Source organism: Epinephelus lanceolatus, chromosome 18 (genome assembly GCF_041903045.1).
Source record: "Epinephelus lanceolatus isolate andai-2023 chromosome 18, ASM4190304v1, whole genome shotgun sequence".
Lineage (NCBI taxonomy): Eukaryota > Metazoa > Chordata > Actinopteri > Perciformes > Serranidae > Epinephelus > Epinephelus lanceolatus.
In genome coordinates, this window is record NC_135751.1 from 33,787,752 (window position 1) to 33,813,422 (window position 25,671).

At 42.2% G+C, this 25,671-nt stretch overlaps 1 protein-coding gene across 3 annotated transcripts in view; it reads left to right on the plus strand.

The window, feature by feature from the left end:
• Positions 1-9,527: 9,527 nt before the first annotated feature.
• The window catches only part of LOC117268183 (trinucleotide repeat-containing gene 6A protein-like), a 42,792-nt gene continuing 26,648 nt past the window's right edge, over positions 9,528-25,671 (plus strand). For 2 of the 3 annotated variants that reach the window (XM_033644404.2, XM_033644406.2), the window contains exons 1-3: positions 9,528-9,737; positions 11,409-11,460; positions 19,597-19,695. The gene's annotated coding sequence lies outside the window, so the exon portion shown is untranslated. Of the gene's footprint in view, positions 9,738-9,760; positions 9,842-11,408; positions 11,461-19,596; positions 19,696-25,671 lie in introns of those variants that run through there. The other variant, XM_033644405.2, reaches the window with a different exon arrangement.

A 25,671-nucleotide genomic window follows, 5' to 3' on the forward strand; every position in this document is an offset into this window, starting at 1 on the left:
CAACTAAACTTTACAGCACTTCACAGAAACCTCCGCCGCCGACCAGTGTTTTGGAGGTATAACTGCAGAGTGACACAGACACACCACCACACAAGTATAAATACACACAATGGCGTAGGCCACGTGTGCAGGCAGTGTGCGATTCCTTAACTCTCAAGCAGCATAGCTGAATTTCTGAAATTTAACGATGGGTTTTGGTTTTGGTGTGCCACCTCAATATTTTCAGTACGAAAAAAATTCTGGGGGCGCCACTGCAAATACCCCCCATATATAATAGAAAATAACAATAATGAAACTCATAAAAATTAAACTAAAACTACACGTTTTTAATCAATAAAAAATACACTGAAACAAGCAATCCCACTCTGGAAACTGACTAAAATTAAACTGAATTAAAAAGTGCAAGTGTGTGTTTATGTGAGACTGTGGTTGAGCCAAACCCACAAAAACAAGTAAAGACTTCGTCGTCGTCGTCGTCGTCCTCCGCCTCCGCTTATCTGGGTCCGGGTCGCGGGGGCAGCAGCCTCAGCAAAGAAGCCCAGACAGTCCTCTCCCCTGCCACTTCTGTCAGCTCTTCCGCGGGAACCCCGAGGCGTTTCCAGGCCAGCCGGGTGATGTAGTCCCTCCAGCGTGTTCTGGGGCGGCCCCGAGGACTCCTCCCGGTTGGACATGCCCGAAACACCTCCCAAGGGAGGCGTCCGGAAGGCATCCTTACCAGATGCCCGAACCACCTCAACTGGCTCCTCTCGATGTGGAGGAGCAGTGGCTCTACTCCGAGTACCTCCCGGATGTCTGAGCTCCTCACCCTATCCCTAAGGCTGAGCCCAGCCACCCTGCGGAGGAAACTCATTTCGGCCGCTTGTACTCGCGATCTCATTCTTTCGGTCACTACCCAGAGCTCGTGACCATAGGTGAGGGTTGGAACGTAGATTGACCGGTAAATTGAGAGCTTCGCTTTCTGGCTAAGTTCCCTCTTCACCACAACGGACCGGTTAAGCGCCTGCATCACTGCTGACGCCGCCCCAATCCGCCTGTCAATCTCCCGCTCCATCCTACCCTCACTCGTGAACAAGATCCCGAGATACTTAAACTCCTCCACCTGAGGCAGGACCTCCCGCCCGACCTGGAGTGGGCAATCCACCCTTTTCCGGTTGAGGACCATGGCCTCAGACTTGGAGGTGCTGATTCTCATCCCAGCCGCTTCACACTCGGCTGCGAACCGCCCCAGCGAGAGCTGGAGGTCACTGTTCGATGGAGCTAGGAGGACCACGTCATCCGCAAAAAGCAGGGACGAGATCCTCCCATCACCGAACCTGACACCCTCCACCACTCGGCTGCGCCTAGAAATTCTGTCCATAAAAGTTATGAACAGAACCGGTGACAAAGGGCAGCCCTGGCGGAGTCCAACCCTCACTGGGAACAGGTCCGACTTACTGCCAGCCACGCGAACCAGACTCATGCTCCTTCGGTACAGGGACTGGATGGCCCTTAGCAAGGGGCCACCAACCCCATACTCCCGGAGCACCCCCCACAGGATGCCCCTGGGGACACGGTCGTAAGCCTTCTCCAAATCCACAAAACACATGTGGACTGGTTGGGCAAACTCCCATGCCCCCTCCAGCACCCTGGCGAGGGTAAAGAGCTGGTCCACGGTTCCGCGTCCTGGACGAAAACCACATTGCTCCTCCTCAATCTGAGGTTCAACCATCGACCGGACCCTCTTCTCCAGCACCCTGGAGTAGACCTTACCGGGTAGGCTGAGGAGTGTGATCCCCCTGTAGTTGGAACACACCCTCTGGTCCCCTTTCTTGAAAATGGGGACCACCACCCCGGTCTGCCACTCCAGAGGCACTGCCCCCGATGTCCACGCAATGTTGCAGAGGCGTGTCAGCCAGGACAGCCCTACAACATCCAGAGCCTTGAGATATCCAGGACGAATCTCATCCACCCCCGGGGCTCCGCCGCCTCGGAGTTGTTTCACTACCTCAGCAACTTCTGCCCCAGAAATTGGACGACCCGCCCCCGAGACCCCCATCTCTGCTTCCTCACTGGAATACGTGTTGGTGGGATTGAGGAGCTCCTCAAAGTATTCCTTCCACCGCCCGACAATGTCCCCAGTTGACGTCAGCAGCTCCCCGCCCCCACTGTAAACAGTGTGAGCAAGTTGCCGCCTCCCCCCCCCCGAGGCGCCGGACGGTTTGCCAGAACCTCTTTGGAGCCGATTGATAATCTTCCTCCATGGCCTCACCGAACTCCTCCCACGCCAAAGTTTTTGCCTCAACGACTGCCGCCACTGCGCTCCGCTTGGCCCGCCGGTACCCGTCAGCTGCTTCACCTCTGGTGTCCACCAGCGGGTTCGGGGATTACCCCCTTGACTGGCCCCAGCGGCCTTGCGGCCACAGCTCGCAACTGCCGTCTCGATAATGGCAGAGCGGAACAAGGCCCATTCGGACTCAATGTCCCCCTCTGCCCTCGGGACGCGGTCGAAGCTCTCCCGGAGGTGGGAGTTGAAGATCATCTGGACAGGTTCTTCCGCCAGGCGTTCCCAGCAGACCCTCACTGTTCGTTTGGGCCTGCCAGGTCTGCGCGGCGTCTTCCCCCACCATCTGATCCAACTCACCACCAGGTGGTGATCAGTTGACAGCTCTGCTCCTCTCTTCACCCGAGTGTCCAGAACATATGGCCGCAGGTCAAACGATACGACTACAAAGTCGATCATTGACCTGCGACCTAGGCTGTCCTGGTGCCACGTGCACCAATGGACATCCTTATGTTTGAACACGGTGTTAGTTATGGCCAAACTGCGACCCGCACAGAAGTCCAATAACTGAACACCACTCGGGTTCAGATCGGGCAGGCTGTTCCTCCCAATCACGCCTCTCCAGGTCCCGCTGTCATTGCCCACGTGAGCGTTGAAGTCCCCCAGCAGAACAATGGAGTCCCCGGTCGGGGCACTGTCCAGCACCCGTCCCAGGGACTCCAAAAAGGGTGGGTACTCTGAACTGTTGTTCGGTGCATAAGCACAGACAATAGTCAGGACCCGTTCCCCGACCCGAAGGTGCAGGGAAGCAACCCTTTCGTCTACCGGGGTAAACCCCAACGTACAGGCAGAGAGTCTGGGGGCTATCAGAAAGCCCACCCCAGCCCTCCGCCTCTCACCCGGAGCAACTCCAGCGAAGGAGAGAGTCCAACCCCTCTCAAGGACTAGGGTTCCAGAGCCGGAACTATGTGTCGAGGTGAGGCTGTGGAAGAGGTTGAGCGCTACCGGCTCCTTCCAGCTCCTTCCCCGCCAGAGAGGTGACATTCCATGTCCCAAGAGCCAACTTCTGTAACCGAGGATCGGACCACCAAGGCCCCCGCCTTGGTCTGCTGCCCAATCCACATTGCACTGAACCCTTCTGGATCCCTCTGCAGGTAGTGGGCCTGCAGGGGGACGAGCCCATGTAGCCGGTTCAGGCTGGGCCCGGCTGGACCCCATGGGCGAAGGCCCGACCACCAGGCGCTTGCCCACGGGCCCCAACCCCAGGCCTGGCTCCAGGGCGGGGCCCCGGTAACCCTCCGGGCCGGGTACACGTGTCCTTGTTTGTATCCATCATGAAGGGTCTTTTGAACCGTTCTTCGTCTGACCCTTCGCCCAGAACCAATCTGCCATGGGAAACCCTACCAGGGGCAAAATGCCCCCGACAGCATAGCTCCCAGGGTCATTAGGGCACTCAAACTCCTCCACCATGATAAGGTGACGGTTCTCGGAGGAGAAGTAAAGACATATAAAACATTAAATCCCAAAAAAGTTGGGATTTGTGTTCATTAATGTGCATGTTAGCTTTGGAGGCAGTTGTGAGTGTGTGTGCACATGTTTGCAATTGCATAACTTTATCACAGCCAGTGCTGAGTCAGTGAATGTGGACACATGTGCACCTCTACGCATTTGTTTGCCCAAGTAACCAGCATTTATTTCCTGCATTTGAACTCATGTGTGTGTGTATGTCTGGGCGCGCACATGCACCTGTGTGTGTGAATGATTTAACCTTGGCCTGTTCTGTGTACACTGTTCTGCCTGTCAAGGTGACTGCCTTGTCACAGACTATTACCAAACTCTTTGACTTCGCTGCCCTGCTCTTCTCCCAGTGAACCCATTCATGCGTTGCAGGGTTTCGAAATTGTAGATTCATCATTCATTGAGACATGCAGCCGAAAAGGATTTTTCTGCCCTTTCAAACATACGCATCCCGGTTACTATTGAGTATTGGTGTCTGGGCCATTTGAAAATACAAAGTAGGAGTTTAAAATATAGTTTTTGTACTAAAAAATTCACCATTTTCCTCGTGCTGGTGACCTGACTGTGTTGCTGTGTTGCTCTGTTCTGCACTGTTCTATTCTCCTCTGTCTTGCTTTGTTCAGGTTTTTCAGCTGGCTGTCTCTGGACTTTTCTGTTTTGTTACGGTCTACCAGCCTAATCTAATGCTAGTTTGCCTCAGTATATTGTTATGCATGAGTGGACCCTTACTGAACAGGCCAGACAAACTCCCAGGTCCTTTGTATACTGTGGTTGACCTGACTTTTAACTTCACCAGACTTTGAGGTGGGATCTGGAACAACTTGAGGGAGGCAATCCTGAAGGTCAAAACAACAACATTTATATAAAGGAAAACTTTATTAACAGTAAATTTGCAATTAATACTACAGATGTTAAAGTTTTAAGATTCTGAGTTGAGACACACTTTATTAAAAAAGGACAGGCATGTGAGCTCTGGGGTTTGTTTGCACGCATGTGTCAGAATGCCCCAGCCTATCTGCTTTCATGTCAGTGCGCCCTACAGTGTCCCATGCTTTCCTTGTATAACAGTTTAAGTGTGGGATTTGCAGTGAGGGACACGTTCTATCAGCCTCATTGTGAGCACGTTAGCATGCTGACATTAGCATTTAGCTCAAAGCACCACTGAGCTGTAGACTCCTGGTTTTGTTCAATAGTCTAGCCTCTGTCTTTGACATAGACTGTATGAAAATAATAGACCTGACATCACCCATTGGTTGGTGCACTCCTGTTTTGAAGCCTTAAGTTTGGAGTTTGGCAATTTGGCAGTTGCCATCTTTTTTCCCCCAGAAGTTACCATATTTGGACGAGAGGGTGGAGCTGTGGAGGAGCGGGATGTGGATCCATGAATGTATGAAGAGAACTGGATACAGCGTTGGAGGCGGAGCCCCGTTCAATCCAATGAAAGTTGCTCAGTTGCACACAAAAAAAGTTTGACTTCATGTGTGTAAAATTATCCAGATTTTCTGCATCACTGGGCCCACAGAGAAAGTGCACTACAGACTTTGCTGGCGGAGCAGCTAACTTTCCCCAAATGAGTCGTCTCCATCCGGTTTAGCTTTCTGCTTGAATGGGCGTCAAATGATTTTATGGCATGGCTTCTCTAGACTTTCAAAATGTTTTTGGACCAAATTACGATAGTAAAACGTGTCACGTAAAGATAAAAAACAACAACTGACCAGCTCACTCAGTGTAAAAGTCCATATACAGACAGGCAGTCTCAGCAATGCATCCGAGGCATTCTGAATGTGGTTTATTAATACTACTACTACTACTACTTCTAATAATGAAAACCAACATGTTCCGACTAGAGAGTCTTCATCAGGATGTAAAATGCATTGGAAACAGGTGTGCAATTTAAGAGCTCATGTAGAGGTCATGTGACACATATATATATTGATACCGCCCTACTAGACTAAAAAACCCCATCAACAGAAACTGCAAATGAAAATGACGTAAGTAATTCGCATATTTAGTAACAAGACAGTTCAGTGCCACATAAATAATGTTTTTTTGGGCCCAGTGACATTACATGACAGACCCACAGGTTATAGGTACACAGTTTGGCTATTATATCAAATTGGCTTCAAGGTCTGGTGCACTTCCTGGGGGCCTGGGCAGATGTGACAGTGTTGATGCCTCGCACACAGCCTGTCACTAAAAACGGCTGCAATTTTAATTATGCATAACCTTAAGCTTTAATAAAATTTGAAGGGGGGACTTATATAAAAATTCACTGCCTGTACAGTTGTCATGAACGGGGAAGTTAGCTACAGACACCAAAACTGTTTTTGTGCCAGGTTGTAAATGTTTTTATTTCTGCCGGACTCACTTTTGGAACTAGCTTCAAGTGGTTGTTAGAGGAACTGCAGTTTTCGTTTTCATTTTTCAGTCCTGGAAGTTGCGGCTTGAATGGTTTGATCTTAGATTTTGGCCTGTAGATCGTCAAACTATACCATTACAGTCAATGTATGATGAATGATGTATGATGTAAATCAAAGCTGAAGCTGGAAATACTGAAATACAGCTGACACATTTGCATCCCCTATGATGTGCAATAATTTCGAGTGGGAGGTTGGAAAGTATTGTGATAAAGCTTTGACTGTTTTATTGACTCCTTGATAGAGCTGTATATCCTTCAGTGTGTCTGATTTCGTAATTATGACTTGACAAGTGCATGAAGGCAGGACAGATCCCAGATATTAGACACACAAATTGCAGGGACAATCAATTCAATATTTTTTTCATTTGGAGGCCAGTTATATCTGAATTCCCAGTTGTCATGAACACATCATCCATATTAGGAATCTACCGGGAGACCTAGATTTGGATAGCACTTGGCAACAGTCCCCCAGTACTGAGAGGTAACCCACTTGTTTATAAGCTGTAAAAGCTAATCTCCCTCTCTTTGATATGTGGTCAAATAAAATCATTACCTGGCAGCAGATGAACCCTATCTCTCTCCCTCACAGTCAAATACACACAGATAAGGGAGGCAATTTGTGCACAAGGATGGGGGTTGTTTTTGCCGTCGCTGGGTCAATGGTCACTGCTTTGCACACACGTATCGCCGGTCTCTCCTGTAAGCAGCAACAGCCTTTGTCTCGCCGGTGAAACGTTGCAGTTGGCAGATTCCACACTGTGTTTGGTGTTCTGCTGTTTAGGCATCCCTCTCCTCTCCTGTCTCTCTCTGACTCGTTTTTAAAACTTTTTTAGGGTTATTTTGTTACATAACAGCCAGAGCCATGCATGGTTAGCTGGGGCAGGCTTTTGGAAACAGTAGAGAGATGTTTGAATTCTTCTTGTGTGAGTGTTCAATCAGAAATACCTGAAGCATGATGATGATAGTATTTGCGGCAATGATTGTCCCACCATCACAAGTACATCACTAGCACAAGTATTAATAGCAGTAGCTGTCATTACATACACAACATTGTCATTACAACATTTTAAACTGTCTTATAATAGCATAAAACAAAACAATGACTTTCTAAAAACTTTTCTACCTCTCAAAAAGCTAATGGGGTTAAATAAAGATGCAACTGGCAAGGATTTATTGTTGTGCACGAGGTTTCCTAAGCAGGGTGGGTGTAGTGTGTGATGGGGGTTTGACTCTTGATTCTCAGACAGAAAGCCTGTCTGTCCCTACTCCCAGTGACTAAATAATTAATGCTATTTCTGGAATCACTTTAAACACCATATTGACAATTGCAGATTTTAGTTTCGCCTTATGTAGTTTAAATCTGTTGTATATCTGGCCGTCTTTCTTTATATTCCTGAAGGAATGCTTGAATGTTTTTGTTAAAAGCTAATCATGTTTGTTAAGAGAAGCAGAAACTGGCCATAAAAAATAAAAATAAATGACAGGATAACTGTACTCAAGATTCTTCTTATTCTGATAATTTGAAACTTTTCAAGATACTTAAATAAATAATGGTATAATTCTGTAGAAATCTTGACACACTTTACCATGAATCTTAGACTATTGGTTATGACATCAGCCAGATGTTTCTACAATGACTCACAGTGGGACTTTTTACTGTACAATTACAAGAGGTTTCTGCCATATGGGACAAATCAAAGGGTGCAGATAAAATTATAAACAGTCAACAACCTAGAAAACACACTTTAGGCTACATATCAAGAGGACAGTAGTGACCAACAGCTGGCTATTTCCACAAATCATTCCTCAACCTAAATGCTTTCTATGTAGCCCAATTTAAATGGCGTAGTTGTCCAGTGTTAAAACATCAGTATTCTGACATATATATTTAAAACTTTTACTTCCTGTGTGTTCAAAAGTGGTTTTACTGGTCAATAAACAGACACTGAATATACCAATGTATATTGTATTTTACTGTTGTTGTGTGTTTTATTTATTTATTTTTTATTGTAAATCATGGCACACACTTTGTTGTCTAAATAACATTAAAATGAAATTCTTGAGTCATAGTTCTGACACAACGATTACATTTTATTTAACTTCCTAAGAATGTTCAGAGTAATATGTTGAATATAGTTTATAGACTAGGGCTGTAGCTTTTGGTATGCCAGTTTAGACTCAATATTTTTCAATGTAACTACTTTTAGGCCAACAAAATAGTAAGTTTAACTCCTCTGAATTTTATTCCTAGCTTTGTGGATAAGTTTTTGCTTTTAGACCTTCATGTTGGGAAATAAATGTTTGCAAAGTATCACTGAGCAGTTACCCTAAAAGTTGAAAAAATGATAATAAAAAAAATAGATATATTTGGTTTCTGGTCATATAATTGTGAGGGTGGTGAGTAGTATGTTGGGGCTCCTCAGTAGGCCTATTTCAAAAATTCTGGCTATGACCTTGGACTAGAATATCAGCTCGTCTGTTGGATACATATATTGAGGAGATCCTAAACCACCTCAAATTTTAATGTTTTTTTTATTGTATTTATTTAATTTAATTTATTTTCTTATTTTCTTCATTTATTTATTATTTAAAATGTTATTTTATTTTATTGTTTATCCAATTTTATTTATTCATTTCCCTTATCTTATTACTATTATCATTTTCTATGTGTGTCTGATATTTGATTTAAATATTTATTTTATTTAAGGGGTATATGGATTTGGGAGATTAGGGTACAAATCAACAGTATGGGTTCAGTTCATGTTCTCGGTGTTGTAGGTTTTGTTTTTACCAACCAGAGACCAGCTCACTCTGACAGCTTTAATATGTCATTGTATACTATCCATTAATCTGGTTAAAATAAATAAATAAAATAAAAGATTTGTGAAAGAAAGGATAAATTATGAAGAATGGGGGAGGCTTTCTGTTCCTCTGTCATTCATGTTTCTTGTCATAAGTCATATATAATTGTATATTTAATTATTTGTTACATTTGTTTGTGGTGATGACATTTTAAAACTCTCTATGGGATACTTAAATGTTAAAATAATTAGCCTACATGAATAAAATATTTTTTAATGTTGGCGGTTTTAGGTCTGATTCACTTGGTACCATGGCAACATGTCCCATGGGTTTATTAACGTGAAGCGACCGAGCTGCTTATTATGAATACTGCTGACATGCTTGGCTTCACATACTTTTATTCTTCTCTCGATATGAAGATACCTCTGGCTGTATTTGGTTTTCTCAGTTAGAGGAAGTGGTGAATGTGTTTCCTGCTCTGTCTCCCCCCTCCAGAAACACACACTCACACACACACACATACACACAGAGTCAGAGCTGAAGTGAATGCAGAGAGAGAGAGAGAGAGGAGGGGAAAGCAGAGCTCAAGCAAAAGAAGGTTAGCCAGCAGCGAGTTAAGAAAATGGCGATCATGCAGGACGAATGCCTCCCCTCGTAGATGCTGCAAACGCGTTGAAATTCTTTTAGCCTTACAGCCGGCTTTCCTTTCCACTCTGTTGCACTTTATACTTCAATGAGGTGAGTTGGATTTTACGATGTTTTCTTGAGCAGGGGAGCGTTTCTTTGTGGTGAGCTAATGTGCGCAGAGAGCCCCGAGCAGGGAGACCGGGGGACTGGTGTAGGTAAGTTGAGCTGCCGCTGTTGTTTAGTTAGCCATGACTGAGCTAAGCTAGCTAGCTAGCCTCCTGCTCGGCTAGCATTTGACATTAGGCGGCTCGTTTGCACTGCAGTTTGCAAACGTAAAAGGTAAACGCATCGACTGTTACACCAAGGGGTAATGTTTGTGTGCAGATATTTTCAGGCTTGTGTGACAAGCCGTTGTATTTGTTGGCAGGTTAACCTTCTGACGCTAACTAGTACGAGCAGTGGTTAACCTTAGCTAGCCGGCTGTGCGTACATATCTGTCAAAAGGGAGAATTACGTCTTTCGTTTGATATTGTTGTTTATTGGGGTTTGTTTATACATAAGCTCCCACTGTTTGTGGATACTACTAATCGCTGTGTTTGTTGAAATACCAGTATAGCTACATTTGGAATAAGACCGGGTAAGTCAACTAGCCGCTACGTAACGTTAGCCGTTAGCCAGCATTAGCATCAATGCTAATTTGACGACGCAGCTTGCTCGGCGGTGACCCCGACTGATTGCTCGGTTGTTTGTTGACTTGCAGAGGGCAAAGAGATGTTCAAATGTCCCCAAGTATTTAACAGTTTGTGATGAAACGTAATATTAGTGTAAATTTGGTTGTGAAATTGTAAAGCTGCAGAGTTGTATTTCGGTCGGAGTGTTTAACCCCCTCTATCGGTGGAAAGAGAGAGCAGCTGGTTAGCTTATCATTAGACCCCTGCTCTGTTTTGCAGGCGTATTCAGCTAACTTTTTACACCGGCCCGACGACGCTGCAGACACGGCTAAGTCACATAATAATTTAATTGCATTGACTTTAATTAGACGCTCTGTTACGACCAATGTTACTCTTGGCTGCGCTGGAAAAATACCAGGCTCGAGAAGCCATGTTGGTTAAGCTGTAAATCAGGCAACAGCTGAGATAATGGCCGATCAGGACCCGAGCTGTAACTCTGACCTACACACACTCACTGTGTCTTTATCTGTCACACACACACATACACACAAATACAATATCTGTTAACCTTGTAGAGCCTTAGCGTTGGGGGACTCTGGTCTGACATTGCCCTGTGATGCAGTTCAACCTGAATTTCCACATCGACAAGTTTAGATACTTTTCAAACCCGAAGAGTCTCCGTGTTTGTTGGTGCATGTTTGTCCTTGCATAGATTTTGCAGCTGCAGTGCATGTTTTTTGACCTGTGCACCATTGCACCATCAATAATTAATCTGAGACATTTTAAAAGAGTGCTGTTTACCCTGCAAGGTTTAGCATTTCTCCACGTAACCCTTGCACATGATTTCTTTTTGTTACAAGGTGTTGTTTAATCACAGTAAACCAATTAAACGTAACATCCACAGGCAGTGTTTTTCCTGTCTGTAATCTAGGTTTGTTTGGGTAAAAGATTAGCTTCATGGCTCTTCTTAAATGTTTTTTGGGGTAGCTTTTCCTCGTTCACTATCAGGACAGAGAGTGTTAATGTTTAGATTGCAACCCCCCCAGAGGAAATTATGGTTTGTGATATCGGGCATTATAAATAATAAAGTCTTGACTTTATTTTCTTTCAGAGATTCGGAATTGAAAGCTGTTGCCACCAAAGAAGCTGAAGCATCGTAACAGGTGAGTGTGCCACAGTAGTCTTTAAGAACACATGTATCAGTTAATATCACCTTTCCAGCCACTTCTCTTCAGATCATGACCTGTGTGTTCATCTGTGTGATGGACGACTAAAGCGGTATGTGTGTGTGTGTGTGAGTGAGTGTGTGAGTGAGAGTGAATGTATGTGTGTGGGTCAGGGGGACAGGGGATGGGCAGCTGCTGCTTATGCAAGCACATGCAGTTCCGTTTGAATTGAATTGGAGGGTCTGGGTTGGTCTAGGCCGCATTGTGCTGAGTAAGCTTTGCTGTTTTAAAATCGCTAAATGAGAAGCCAGAGTCCTGATGTTTTGTGTGTGGAGAGGTGTTTGTGCAGCTCATTGTGTCCATACAGTTGCAGGCACACAATAGGGTCATGGGCCACAACTAGCACATCGACCCACTCCGAAGGCTGCGTTCAATCTGTTTTCTGTTTATGAATCTTGTTTTCACGCGTAATTTTCAGATTTTTTTTTTCTTGCTTTTATTGTGCGCTCGCCTCCTTCTTATCCCCAGAAGTGTCTGTTGTCGTCAGTGTTTGAGGATGCCTTGTTCGAAATGCCGGTTTAGTCCAGTTTCTGTTGTATATCTCGTGAAATGTATTTGTTGTGTTTCATAGTTTGAAAACTGTATTTAGAGAATGGCTTTGTATGGTATTCTGTTATGTTGGTTTGTTTGGAGTTGGCAACTAAAGCTGGGTGGTGACGTGTCACCATTTTTCCAGTAGAAAGACGTATTTTCCTGCCATTTGTATGTGGATATGACTACTGCTGAAGTAATGTAAGGAGGAAAGTATACCAGTACTCATAAATGGATAGTAACATGGATTTTTTTTTCACATTGCATGTTTCATTTTTAGTTTTATTGCTTTCCCACACTAACACCCAGATGATTTGTCTCATGAGAACTGCATTTCATATGATCTAAAAAAAACACGGTACACATTCAGCTTTAACCAAAGCCTTTCATACAAGCCTGAATTATGTTTCTCCCAATTTAACACTGCTTAATTCTGTGATCTGTGTATTTTTTTTTTCCCAATGGCAGCGATTCCTTATTACGTAAATCTAGATAGAAACTCTCTTGTTCCATAAATAACAGGCTGCCAACAGTGCAGTGTTGCTTGAGGTCATTTTCGTTTCAATTCATAGCCTTTGGAAAGTGGTTTTGCTTTCATGTTTAAAGAAGTCATCCTGTCCTAAAGTTTACAAATAGCATTTGGTGGATGTGTCTATAAAAGGGAAACCACGGTATCATAAATTTGCTACATTTATAGCATCTGTGGCACCAGTGGGGATTACATCCTTCGGGGCAAAAGCAGAATAAGTGTTCAGCGCTCCTGCTCTGGAGCCCTTTAGTTATGCACAAGCGAAGCTCAACTGTGAGTCAGTTTCTAGACACAGACTCACCATCCAGCTTACTCACAGATCCAGTTAATTGCTCATGGGCCTTCTGCATTCGTACTCATCACAAAATGCAAAAGAATAATGTGTGATTAGTTGTGACTAGTGTTATTTCCTTTGATTTTGGAGAGCAATGTGCCGTCTGGCTTCACTTTCACTTTTGGTTGCCTGGCTTCGCTCTCTAAATTACTGTTTGCCAGACGTGTTTTCATTCTTGTCTAAAAATATCACGTTTTCTCAAGTGGCTTATGACGTGTTGAAGTCGTAGCAAACTTGCATAAAGTGACTTGTGCTGACGAAGCCAACTTAAGATGGTCGTGTTTGGAATTTAATACGGCCGTGCTATAAATTCCTAAGGTGTTGCAATGTTGCTACTTTGGTTGGGGATCAGGTAGTTGACCATTGCTCCTCCAAGCGGTAAAGCCACACCTGCAGATGGTCATGAGACTGGAAAAGCAAGTAGAATAAATGGAGCATTTGGTGCTGTTGACCTTTGCAGGCAAAGACAAGATACAAATCTTAAATTAGTGTAGCTGACATCGTAAGCTGTTAGTAGAAATCAGTTGGACCTCAATTTTTCTATAGAATTTTTTTTAAATTTAAAATGGTACAGCTGAATGTCTGAATTAAAACTCTTTAAATCTATTGTTATTATTATTATTTATATTATTATGGTAGGCTGTTTTGTTTTTGCACTCCATGCAGTCACAGGTTGGTCGGAGTTTTCTGACTAATGTAGCTGACATTAAAACAGAAGTTCAAAATTAAACAAGCCAACTAGTCTAAAGAAAAGAGGGTCTACAAGGGTAAACACTGTCTGAAAAAATATTGTGTGTATTATTAAGAGTCAATTGGAACGGTTAATCACATTTTTCAATAACCAAATCATATTTTAAATGCCACTTAAATGTGTGGCACTTTAAAAACAGCTCACCAAATAAAAATTGTAAAAGAGTATTGAAAACAATATTCTTTAGAAAACATGCATGAATATTACAACAGCATTTTCATTGTGTGAATGCAATCGTTTAAAATAACAATTTTATGTAGTTCAACCAACTAGTATTTCTGATGCCAACAAGCGTGGGTAGCAACTTTGAATCCACTAGTGAAGTTATCGTGCATATCCCTTCCACCTATTGCAAAAAATGGCAAGAAAATCTGTTTGCATTTTTTTTGCACTTTACTTAACATAGGTTGGCTTGCCAGCTTATAACGGTTAATGTCCAGTTTACCTCCGCTGTACACTGCCCACTCATAGTCAGAAGTCTTGAATGAACGGTACGTAGTTTACACAAAGTAAACAGGGCTTGCCAATTTATACATATTCTTGCTCTTGAATCCACCGGAAAAAAACACCTCAGAAAGCTTGCTGGAGGAAATACTTTGACTCACAGCCTGCCCCACCCTCCTCTGCCAGCAGCAAAATCGAATAGCATTTTTCAGCCAGAAATATCATATTGCTTTTCTCAAGTTACCATGACCTGAAATGAACCTGCCCTGATTTTGACTGCACTGGTGAAGCGACAGGTTTAATGCAGCTAGGCTGGAAATGTCACATCTTGCAATGTAAGCCACTCAAAGCCGTTCGCTGTTGGGCTGTTTTTGATGAGGAGACACTCTTTGTAATTCACTAATTGAGTGATGGCTTTCCCGAATGGAGCCTCCAGTGTCGAGCCTCTGTGAGAACATGCTAATGCAAATTGATGCAAATGATGTGGTGTTATACATGCAAATTAGCCACGCGACTACTCTCTGGCTTTTGTTCTTCGGGGACAGGCGAGCTCTGGATGTTTATGTGGATGCTCAGGTCTGTCAGTTTATGTTTGGGTGTATGTCTGGGGTGTTTGTGTGAAGACGGCTACTTCCACAAGGCTACAAACGCAATCAATATTCCGTCTCCTATAAATTTTAAAGTCCTCGCTTGCTTCACTGCATGACTCAGTTCTGGGAGTGAAAAACACTCCCACAGGGTCTTAGGATGCTGGAGTCTAAAGCCTCAGATCTCTGATCTCTACCTCCTCAGAAACCCAAATATAGTTTGATTATTTTTAAAGTCTTTCAGCTTTATTTGACAGCTGGCAGAAAAGGGTTCACTGAAAAGGCAAGTGGGTGGCAGCGGAATCCGTGCTACACTGTGAATCTCAAAAGGGTAGAGCAGAAGTAGCTTTAAACGTAGCTGAATGTGGCAGACTTCCTACAGTTAATAAAGGCAGAGGGTGACGGTGTCAGAAAATTCACTTTGTATACCGGGACATACAGGTGACCCAGAGTGTTTAAAACTATTATCTTGCAAAGCTCTTTGTAGCTAAATAAAATATGCATCCACTGTACTTAATGGACTCTAATCTTTTGTGCTAAAGAGTTACACACAACATCACTGCGACCTTTGGCAGCTATTTTCCTCATCTTTCATCTGTTTGCTGCTCTTTTCCCCCTTCTATCCTCCCTCTGTCTCAAGATGGAAAAACCTAAGAGTATGTGGTTAATAGTGGATTTATCTGCCCAGATTGTTATTTTATCCGCTTAAAAGAAAACAAAGACCTTATTTAGAGATGGGATATTTTTGGAAAGAAGTACCTTTTCATCAGTCTCGCAATTTGTATGTCACGGTCAAAATGGCTGCTCCACTCCATCTAATAATAAGGCAAAACTTTGGAAGTAGTTTTTAAGTGTATTTGGTAGATAGTAAAAGATAATGCAGCAGCGAAACACTGCATATATGTAAGTGTGTGGAAATCTCTTAGTTAGTTTTGATGATATAAAGTGAAATTCTGTCTATATCCAACAGCATATTGCAGTTCAGGGCAGCAAATAACGATCTTGTACATGGCTCGTTTTGTCCCACTAATTGTCAGAAACCCCAAGTATTCAATTTACTATCATATAAAAAAGACAGAACCTGAAAATGCTCACATTTTGAAAACTTGTACCAGTATTTTTGAATGAAAAGTGACTCAAGCAATTGATTGTGAGCATATTCAGTTGACTATTGCTTGTTGGAGGGCTTTACAGTACATGTTCCTGATTTGCCTGGTGTTGATGTATTATTTAACATTTGCTAGATGTACTGACGCTCACATTAGGAGAGTTGGACTGAAATTCATGCTCTCAATATCAATTTGCAACTTAAGTTTTATAGCAGCTTTGTGCATGGTTAACTTAACGAAGACAATGTCATGTAAGTAGCTGTAGTCATTAAGGTTGGGTACTGAACTCTGTACTGTTAAGGTTACTGACTGAATTATGTTGGTAATACTGAGTACTGATTCATGTTAAGTCAATCAGTGCCATATTTCGGTAGCTAAAGGCGCTGTCGTATTGTGTGTGTGGGTAGCAAGTGTGTGGCACTCAAGGCAGACAGGTGTTTGTGATCAGTGCAGAGGGAAAGGTTAGCAGTGAAGTTGTGTAGCAGCAGTAAATGTTCAGCGTAGATTACAGATGGACCATGAATAAGCACTGATGCTGCTTGATACCCAAGAAATTCCTGTGTCTTGCTTCTCAGCTGCTGCGCAAAAGTGCTTTGCTGCTCTTTGGCTCTGTTCATAGACAACACTATGCTCCATCTAGGTCGCAAAATGTAGACAAATATAATTATGCAGTTCCTTTTTATTGGGCGTTAACCATGTGTTATCCGTGTACTGTCAAAAAGAATAAACTTAAAGAGTAAGTAACTGCTTCAGATCGCAGTTGCGCCGTGAAACGCAAGCTTGCACGTAGCTGGTGTAGACAGCTGCATAGATTTAAATGAGAGAGTGTATCTGCTGCGTAAAACATGCAAGAGAAGAACGTGTCTGATACACTTGCAGTCTAGACAGGGAGGGCAATGGTGAGCCAAAGGGGTTGCAGTTGTTGCACTTTTTAAAACTCAACACAGACAACGCTCACAAATGTTCTAAATTCAGAAGTTTGGACAAAGTTTGTACAACTTAAATTACATTTTTGTTATTTCCAATCCAGGTGCTGGTAATGGATAAAACGTGAATGGTACGCAATCCTAGTAGCCGTTCAGGAAAACAGGGAAGGACAATTAAATTACAGGCCTGATTTAGCGCGGTTGATTATTAACAAACTCATTAAAGAACAACAACAGAAAGCACGTGGTTAGCACCTGTACTTATGGTCTCTCATGTGACCTAGATTAGGGACGACTGACCTGTGATCAGTTTTAGTATGCATGTTGTTTTACTCTGCTTCCTTTTAGACAGTTATGGAAAGTGATCTCAGGAGAAAGTCTAAAGTTAAAGCTACATGATGCTGCTTTTGAGAGCTGATATAAATTAATTGCTAGCTAGGATAGGTAGGGTTTTGGATAGAATTTGGTTTCCTGTATATTTTTAAAATCTTCAGCACTACCTTTCACTAGAAAAGGAAAAACCTGCAATTTCAACTTTCTTAGTATCTTCTCCGTTTCTTTCCCTCCCCCTTTTCAGATTACCTTCTTTATCCCTTCTTTTGCGTTTGGTGATTTGGGGTGCCCCCCTTCCCTCCGTCAGCTGTAGCTGTCGGGGGATGGGCAATTGTCGGCCCATTCGTAAACAGATGCTGTCCACGGTGTGTATGTGTGCACTCCAGGAGGGCCCCACCATGCTCTGCTGTTGCTGTTGTTGAACCCAGAACCATCTGCTGAAGCACTTGATGGCTGGAGGAAGGAGAGAGAGAGAGGGGGGAAGTGTGGGAACAGAGGCAGGAGGGTGGTGACTTAAGGTGGAAGCATTAAAAAGGATGCAACTGGGTGTGCACTTAAAGTTCAATTGTAATAGAGCCATGACTTTTAACATGTTGACCAGAGTAGTTTAAGGGAATTTAAGCCCCTATTTGGATGAACTGAACATTTCTGACTCTGGTTGAAGGCTTGCAGACTTTAAACTCACAGTCTACCCCTGAAGTTGCATGCATAATACTAAAATTCAAACTTCATCATGTAATAAACATGTTCAAGATCCTTTTCTCTCATAAATATGTCCTATAAACACAGAGACGGCTGTAGCATCAGCTCTGATCACTGCTGCTCACAACAGCTTAGTGCTGTTTGCAGGATTTTTCTGGGACAGTGCTTTTTGATCAACATCACTGTAAATGTACGAGTGCTAAGTGATTTTCTGATGGCATCCTTAGGGCTGCCTTTTTGGCAGTGATGAAGCACCATATGCTCTCACAATTTTTGTTAAATGTAATAGAAAACAAGTCTTAGCCGTGTTTAGTATCTTTCTTATTTATTGCAGTAAATGTTTCCAACATATTAAACATTGGATTTGTAATGCAGAATCAGCACCTTTTGACAGTTACAGTGACAACATTTCACCATTCAACAAGCCGCTGTGCAATTATCAAACTAAACTAAGTGATTACACATTGAATGGTGCAGCCACTGTGTCTAAGTTGTTTCAGCATCTCTGTACGTCTTTCTGTTTATAGCTAAGGTAAGTGCTGTGCTGTAATCCCATTATCGGATTAGACTGCAGCCTGCAGCTTTCTCCTGCAGGCTAAATGGCACACCCACCGCGACCAGTGCAGCTAAACTTGACACTCATTGAGGGAGAAGCCACAGTCTGATTACAAACTAATAGGAAGACCTTTATTTATTTTCAGGGAGCCAACAAGAGTAATATTCTAATCAGTAAAGAGCGGTGAAAATGTTTAATTACAAAGGTTTAAGTACCCTAGTTTTATATTTAAGGCCGGATGTTTTCATTTGGTTTCATGTCATTACGAAGCAATATACATTGGTGTAATACTTTACTTTGTGAAGTATTTTAAATGTTAAGACAGAAAATAAACACCATAGAGAACATTGTGTGGGGGCACACGTGTTAAATATCCTTTTATTGTCCAGACATTCACGGTGAAGCTGTGTCCATATCTCCTGAAATAAAGACAGTCCACTTCTCCCATTTTCTGGGGAATATTGCTCCTCTTGACCTCAGGGGAAAAAGTCATCTTTTCCATTGTAAAGATCTCATTGAGAATTACTAGTGTTACTTTAAATAAGCATTAAGTCATGAGAAATACATAGCATGACCAAAGCTCAGCACCATAGAGTCAAAAAAGAAACAGATGAATGTATTAGTATTTCATTATAGATAACTTTGTTGAATATTTTTCAATTTAATAAGTTAAAGGGAAGTTAAAAAGGATTTCTACAATTTTTAACCAGCTCTGTGTCATCGGTTTAGGCAGTGTGTGCAGATAAATGGTGATTTCGGATATCATTATTTTGTATATGTTGTCTTTTCCTGCTTTGAAAGGCTGCATTATGGTGAAGTGATGTAAATTTCTGAACTTAACGGACTGTTCTAGCTGTTGTATTATTTGCCTTTACTGACGTAGTCATTATGTCAACATTAGATAAGTATTTATCAAAGATTTCATCGTGTACATATTTTGTGAAAGCACCTATTGTAAACCCTACAATAATGTTGCAATATTGATATCAACATATTTGATAAAAAACATATTGTAATATTTGATTTTTTTGATATAGTCCAGCCCCTGGCTTCCCCCTCGTGCTGCAAGCACCAGGAGCTCCTCTTCCATCTGCCTTCAAACAATCACCAAGACAGAGCTGGTTGAACATTGGCGAACTTCCCCTTTTTAAAGAGCAAAAATCATGAAGCTGACATCCTAGAGTTGTTGAAGCATATCATAGTAACTGTGCCACACAAAATGTAATAGCAACAACGGTGACAATAATGGTAATTCCTCCTGTTGTTCACAGGGAACATACCCATAGAGGGAAGAACAGTGGATGGAAGAGAGAGAAAGACGGAGAGTGTGACGAGGACGGAGGATAAGAAGATACAGGGCTGCTCAAAAGGTGAGAAGAAGGAGCTGTGGGAGAGTTGTGTTGTGTTAAAATTGATTAAAGATAATGCCATTGCTCCGTGCTATGTCTAAATGTTTGTATTGATTTGCCATCGCAAATGTAGTTACTCTCGGAGAGGATTCAGTGTTCTGCTGCTTCTAGGACACACACTTCTAGGAAATATTAATCTGTCATGAGCGATGTGCCACTAAAACCAGTCACTCCAATTCTCATGGCGTTCAAAAGACCTATTTTTCCAAACACCAGAAGCAATTGTGCACAGTAAGCAAGGATGGGATTAATATTCCATATCTCTAGAGTTGTACTCAAGGCAGTAAAAACAGTTTCACAAATATCAGTGTTGCAGTTTTGTGTGGAGACATAATTCTGGCAATAGATGATAGGAACTGGTGCAGTATATAAAAAGCAAAGCACGTCTAACTCCCAGAGGACTTGAGAAAATCCACAAACTACTTGGCTCAAGACATCAAGTTCTATTTTATTTTTTTTAAACTACTAGTCCAATTTGGCTTTGAAGCCTTCATGGATTTCACAATATTCAAGTGTTTATTTTTCCAGCATTTTTTCGTCCTTTCATGGTCTGGGCTCTGTCTCTGTCTGTGCCTGCAGTGCCGTGTGCTTTGCTCTTATGACAGCGCCCGGTGTACTTTGCCATGTGACATAGAAGTGTTTTCCATTTGAATTGCCGTTGCAGTTTCCATTGAGTCCTGTTTGTACGAGCCTACTTCGGTTACAGCTGAAACTACTGTCACGGCTAGTGTAGGCAGGAAGTCTGATAGCGTCTATCCCTGACCTTGAGTGTGTCTTTGTGTTTCACTTGCTCTCTCTGTCTCTTGCTTTGGTTTTCGCTTCTCTCCGACCGTCATCTTGCTGTGTCTATAGTCTCCCCCGCTTATTGTATTGTTTGTCTCAGTACAAACAGAGAAGTAGCTCAGAGTTTAAGTCTCCGTGGTATCAAACTGAACTGGCACAGACATTTATCGGCATGTGAGCTCCTCCCGTCAGATAATGGTTATACAATAACACAAGTGTAATCATTGTACCTCTGAAAGACTCACTGTCTGTACATAACAGAGTCTTACTATAGCTGGAGGCTATAGGTTGATTTGCCCCCAGTTGTCAGCAGCTCTTTAGCATTTACCAGTTTGATTATCTTTTGTCTTGAATCCAGTATGAACATGGCATTTTTCTATTTTTGCTCATTCTTGCTTGTACAGCTGCACCAGTTAGATGGTTCGACAGAAGATTATTCTGCACCAATTGTGAAATTTGATCACCATTAAACTTGGCCCCAATTTCATACAGGGTCTCGTTGACTAGCCAGGTGTGGCTACAGGTTTTGACAAATAAATGCGATAAAGTGATGGATTGATTGAGGAAAATAAAAGCTTTGATTGAATATTTACGGAAAAATTTCAAGCAAAAATGCAAATAGTTTTTAATATGTGAGGTTGCACCTTAAGTGATATCTCTTATTTTCATTATATTAACTTATTAAAATTGCAAATACAAATTAAACTTTTGGTAGCGTACGAGAAAAATAAAATTAATTGCTTTTTCAGTCCACTAGGCAAATTTTGCTGCAATAAAAATGTGAAATTAATAGACTGAAAACTTTGTTATTAGATAAAACAGATGATTTGATTTCCTTTGGGGATATCATTAGCAGTTTTAAAGAAAGTAATACATGGTAATATACCACAATATATATTTCCAAAATATTTAGCGTATTGCAAAATATTTAAAATTGCAAGGATATTGTATTGTGACTTAAGTATCTTTAAACTATCGTATTGTGGGGTGTCAGATGATTCCCAACCTCTAGTATTTGTACAAAGTTCATCGACCACTGAGTGTGACATCACAATTTAAAAGCCCTCGTTGACTGAAAAACCTGGTAACAAGCAGTATCGAAATGTCTCCAGTCAAAAGCATCGAGGGTCTGATCCTGTTCTGTCCCGACTCTCCGCTGGATTAGCAAACTTTCTGTTGCTGCTGTCTCCAGAGCCGCTCTCCTCCCAGCGAACAGTCAGTACAGCGTCTTCCAGTTAGCATGAGCCAACACAGTAGCAGCTGCGAACACCAACACTGAGCCCTTGAAATGTCCCAACAAACTCACAGCGACACGGAAACAGCTCGACTGAAATCATTACAGTCTGGTGTGCTGAAGATGAATACTGTGTGTTTAATGGAGTTAGCAACTTAGCATGCGGAGATCCCTCCAGATTGTCGGATATTATGGCTGTATCAATCTCTACTGGTATTGGTATACCATTATGGGTGCTGGTATTGGCACTGTTATTTAACAACATAAAATATTTGTTTTTAATGATACCCAGCCCTACTGACATAACAAACACTTTCGAAGACAACACCCTGTTATGAACAGTTTTCACTATGAGAAGAATCTGCGCTCTATGAAACAAAACATGCTCAACTTCCAGACGACTTATGAAATCCACCTGTTGATGTTATCAAACCGCCAATTAGAAAGGGACTGACCAATGCTCCTATTGACTGCTTAAAACTATAGAGTAGACAAAAGTACCTGAGCATACCTGGCGGTAACCACAACCTACCTGGGTGTGCCTGGCAGCTGACTGTAAAGTGAAATGGATGATTGGATAATAGACAAACCAGCTAATGAATCATACACAACACCTGAAGCTTGTGCCTCTGCGCACATGTCCCTTGGTTTGGGTTAGATATGTGTGTGGGGGGCCCCTCCAGACTCCTCCCAAAGTTGCTGTAACGACAGTGCACTGTGTGACGAGTGGGCTTATCTGCTCCTGCACACACACACTGTACATGCAATCTCATGTACAGCATACTGTTGTGAAAGGGACGCAGTCACACAGTACAGTAACACCTGCATTCCAGTATATTACATGTTTTCTTTACACTTCCTCATGTTTTTCACGCCCTCACATTGATTGCAGTTGAAGCAGAAACGATGCAGACTGCGTGCCTCCACTCCCAAATTTCCCCTTGGCTTAGCTATTGATTAATGAGGGTTTTTGCTTATTTGAGAGAGAAAGACACTGGCATGTTCTCCTTGCACTGATGTCATCTTGCTCAGACAAGCCCAGAGGAGTTGGGAGTGTTTAGGAATGTTGCCATAACAACAAGGTCTTCCCTAACAGGAGCTCTGTTACTGGTTGGTTCAGCCCAAAGAGTAGCTATGGGATGGTTGCCCCACCAAAGATGAATTGAAACCAAGCTCAAACATAATCTTTAATATCGCACTGTATATATAGCATATAGTGTATATAGCACACAGAGGCAGCAACGCAAACCCTCCAAATTAAACATGTCCGTGCGTATGAGGATTGTTTGACAACGTGCTTGTGTTAGAGTTGGAGCAGATTTTCAAACATAGCCCGACAGAGGTAGGAACAGACAATGAGGAAACATGTCCATGTATGCTCCGACAGACCTTTAATTAGTGTGCATTTGTTCAATATAAAACAGAAGTGCAGTGACTGCATTAAAGCTTTTTATGCACTTGTGATATGATGGCAGAAATCAATTTTCTGCCAGCACTAACTGTTTAGCCGATCCATATCATGACCTCTTTACCTGTGTGCTTTTTATATGTCATATGCCGCCCACTCTTAGTGTTGAAAATGGGAGAAATGTCTGCACAGAGTTTTTGTTGCCGAGGGCCCAATGTGTTTTACTGGCATGCAAATCATGTTAAAGAATATGTCTGCTTTTGGCAACAAAACACCGTGCTTCAAAATAGATTTTGTAGTTGCATGGCAACAGCAGGACATGTGAAAAGCGCCTGTAGTTAAAAACAATGCTCAGTTGACAGTCACTGCATGAAGAGTTTTTTTCAAATGGTCAAGTCAAACAGCTCAAAGCTTGAAAAATGCACCATTTGTCCTTATGCTGACCTTTGATAAGTGAATGTATGGTGTCTCTAGTAATTGGCATCACCTTCTATACATAGAATAAGTAATCTAAAACAATACCCATGTCAGGCAAATCAAGCTGCCTCTGAAACTAAAGCATATGATTCAATTAAACACGTGTTTTGGGTGAAGAAAGATTTTTTTCTCTGGGATCCCTTTGGGCCAAAAGGACTCAGTAAACTCCTATCAATATGTCAAGGGATGCACCCTTTTTTCTTTTTACTGTGTGAACAACAAATCTTTGTTGTCAATGACAGGCGAAGAGCCAGGTAACACTAACTGCTACCAGCCAGTACCGAGAACTAGCAGATAACAGAAGTCGATTGAGAGAAAACAATTTTAAAAAATTAAAAAATTACTATTCAGCAAAATTAAATCACAACCATACTATGATGTTTTCAGTATAATTTGGTAAAATTCAATTTTTGGCAAGAACCTTGAATAAATACAGTTGTGTAAAGGAAAAATTTGTAAAAAAAAAAAATATGAGAGAAAAATTTCTAATTCATAAAGTAAAAAGACTTCTGAAGAGTTTTAAAAAGTTTTTCATGTGAAAGCTTATCAGAACAGGTAGTTTTTTATGGTTAAATTCTTTGTTTCCCAGACATAAAAGGGCAAATAAATAACAAAAACAAAATTTACAACAAGAAAGCGCTGGCTATCGGCCACATTTCATATCTTGACTTCCCCACATACAACATAAAATCAGCTTGATTGTATTGCATATTATATCAGCTCACCTGCTTTTTTGCAGTGCAGAAAGTTTCCCAAGTACTCAGGACTTTGAAATATCTTCAGATGTCCCTGCAGATATACCTGCATTATTACAGGTTCTGTTTTGGTATGCGTGCATTTGCCCATCAGCCTTTCAAGTCTATTCAGATGTACCTTGGTTTAGATCCACCTCTGTTCTACTCCTACTCTCCAGGTTAGTTTATGTAACAGTTAAGGTAGAAAACGGGGCCAAAACACTTCCTTGGTTAATTCTATTGATCCTTCCTTCAACTGTTGTAGCATTCAGCATGTTGGTCGTTTTGCCAACTTGCCTCTTTAGTTTCTTTGCTTGTTGCTGTGTCTGTTGAACGGAGTACACATTGTACTGGGTTCATGTGCTGCTGACTTCAGGAAGTTGACCTCTTTGCTTTTTATACATGTTAGAAGCTGCAGCTGCATTCCTCTCACATCAGCCCCAGTGACAGGCTCTTTAGCTCTTTTGCCTGTTTGTCCCTCCTTTCTCACATTCCACTTCTCTCTGCCTTCTGTCTTCCTTCTCCTTGCCTCGACATCTTGTTTTTTTTTTTTTTACTATTCTGTTCACATTTCTCTTTCTCTCACTCAGCCGCACTCTCTGTGTTTGTGTCTTGTCCCTATATTCCCTCTTCCCCCCCTCAACCCTCTCTGTCTGTAAGATGATAGCAGTCGAGCCGCTGCCAACTCCAGGGGCCCTCATGAAAGCTGTTCTCAGATGGGAGCACAGGGAAAGAGGAACAAACTGTACTCTATGTACTGAGGAGCGGCAAAGAACATGCTTATATTTACCAGGCATTAATGTTTTCACATTCATGAAGAATGCCGTTGTGTGTTGTAGCCTAACGAATAAATCAGCCTTCAAATTAAAAACACAGATAGTCTTGAGAATTACTTTAAATATTGATTTGTATGTAGACATTTATAAATCATTTTGCCTGCATAATGTTAGGAAAAAAGTGAAAAATACCCCTCACCAGAGTTCATCAAGTTAATTGTTTTGTCTGAAAAATATTCCAATTGTTAACGTATTGACTTTAAGATCGCATGATAAAATTAAAGGAACCAAATTCTCAGTTTGAGAAACTAGGACCAGTAGATTGAAGGCATTTTTGCCTAAAACGTGCCTTTTTTGATTAGTTTATTATTGAAATAGTAGGTGATTATTTTTCTGTTGATATATCCAGGCTCTGTGCTGGGCTCTCTTACCTTTCTTCCGGCAAGAACAGGGAGCTTCTCTGGTGGGAAAATGCAGTGTGGAGAGTAGGGCCGTAATGGTACATGTATTTGTGTTGAACCGTTT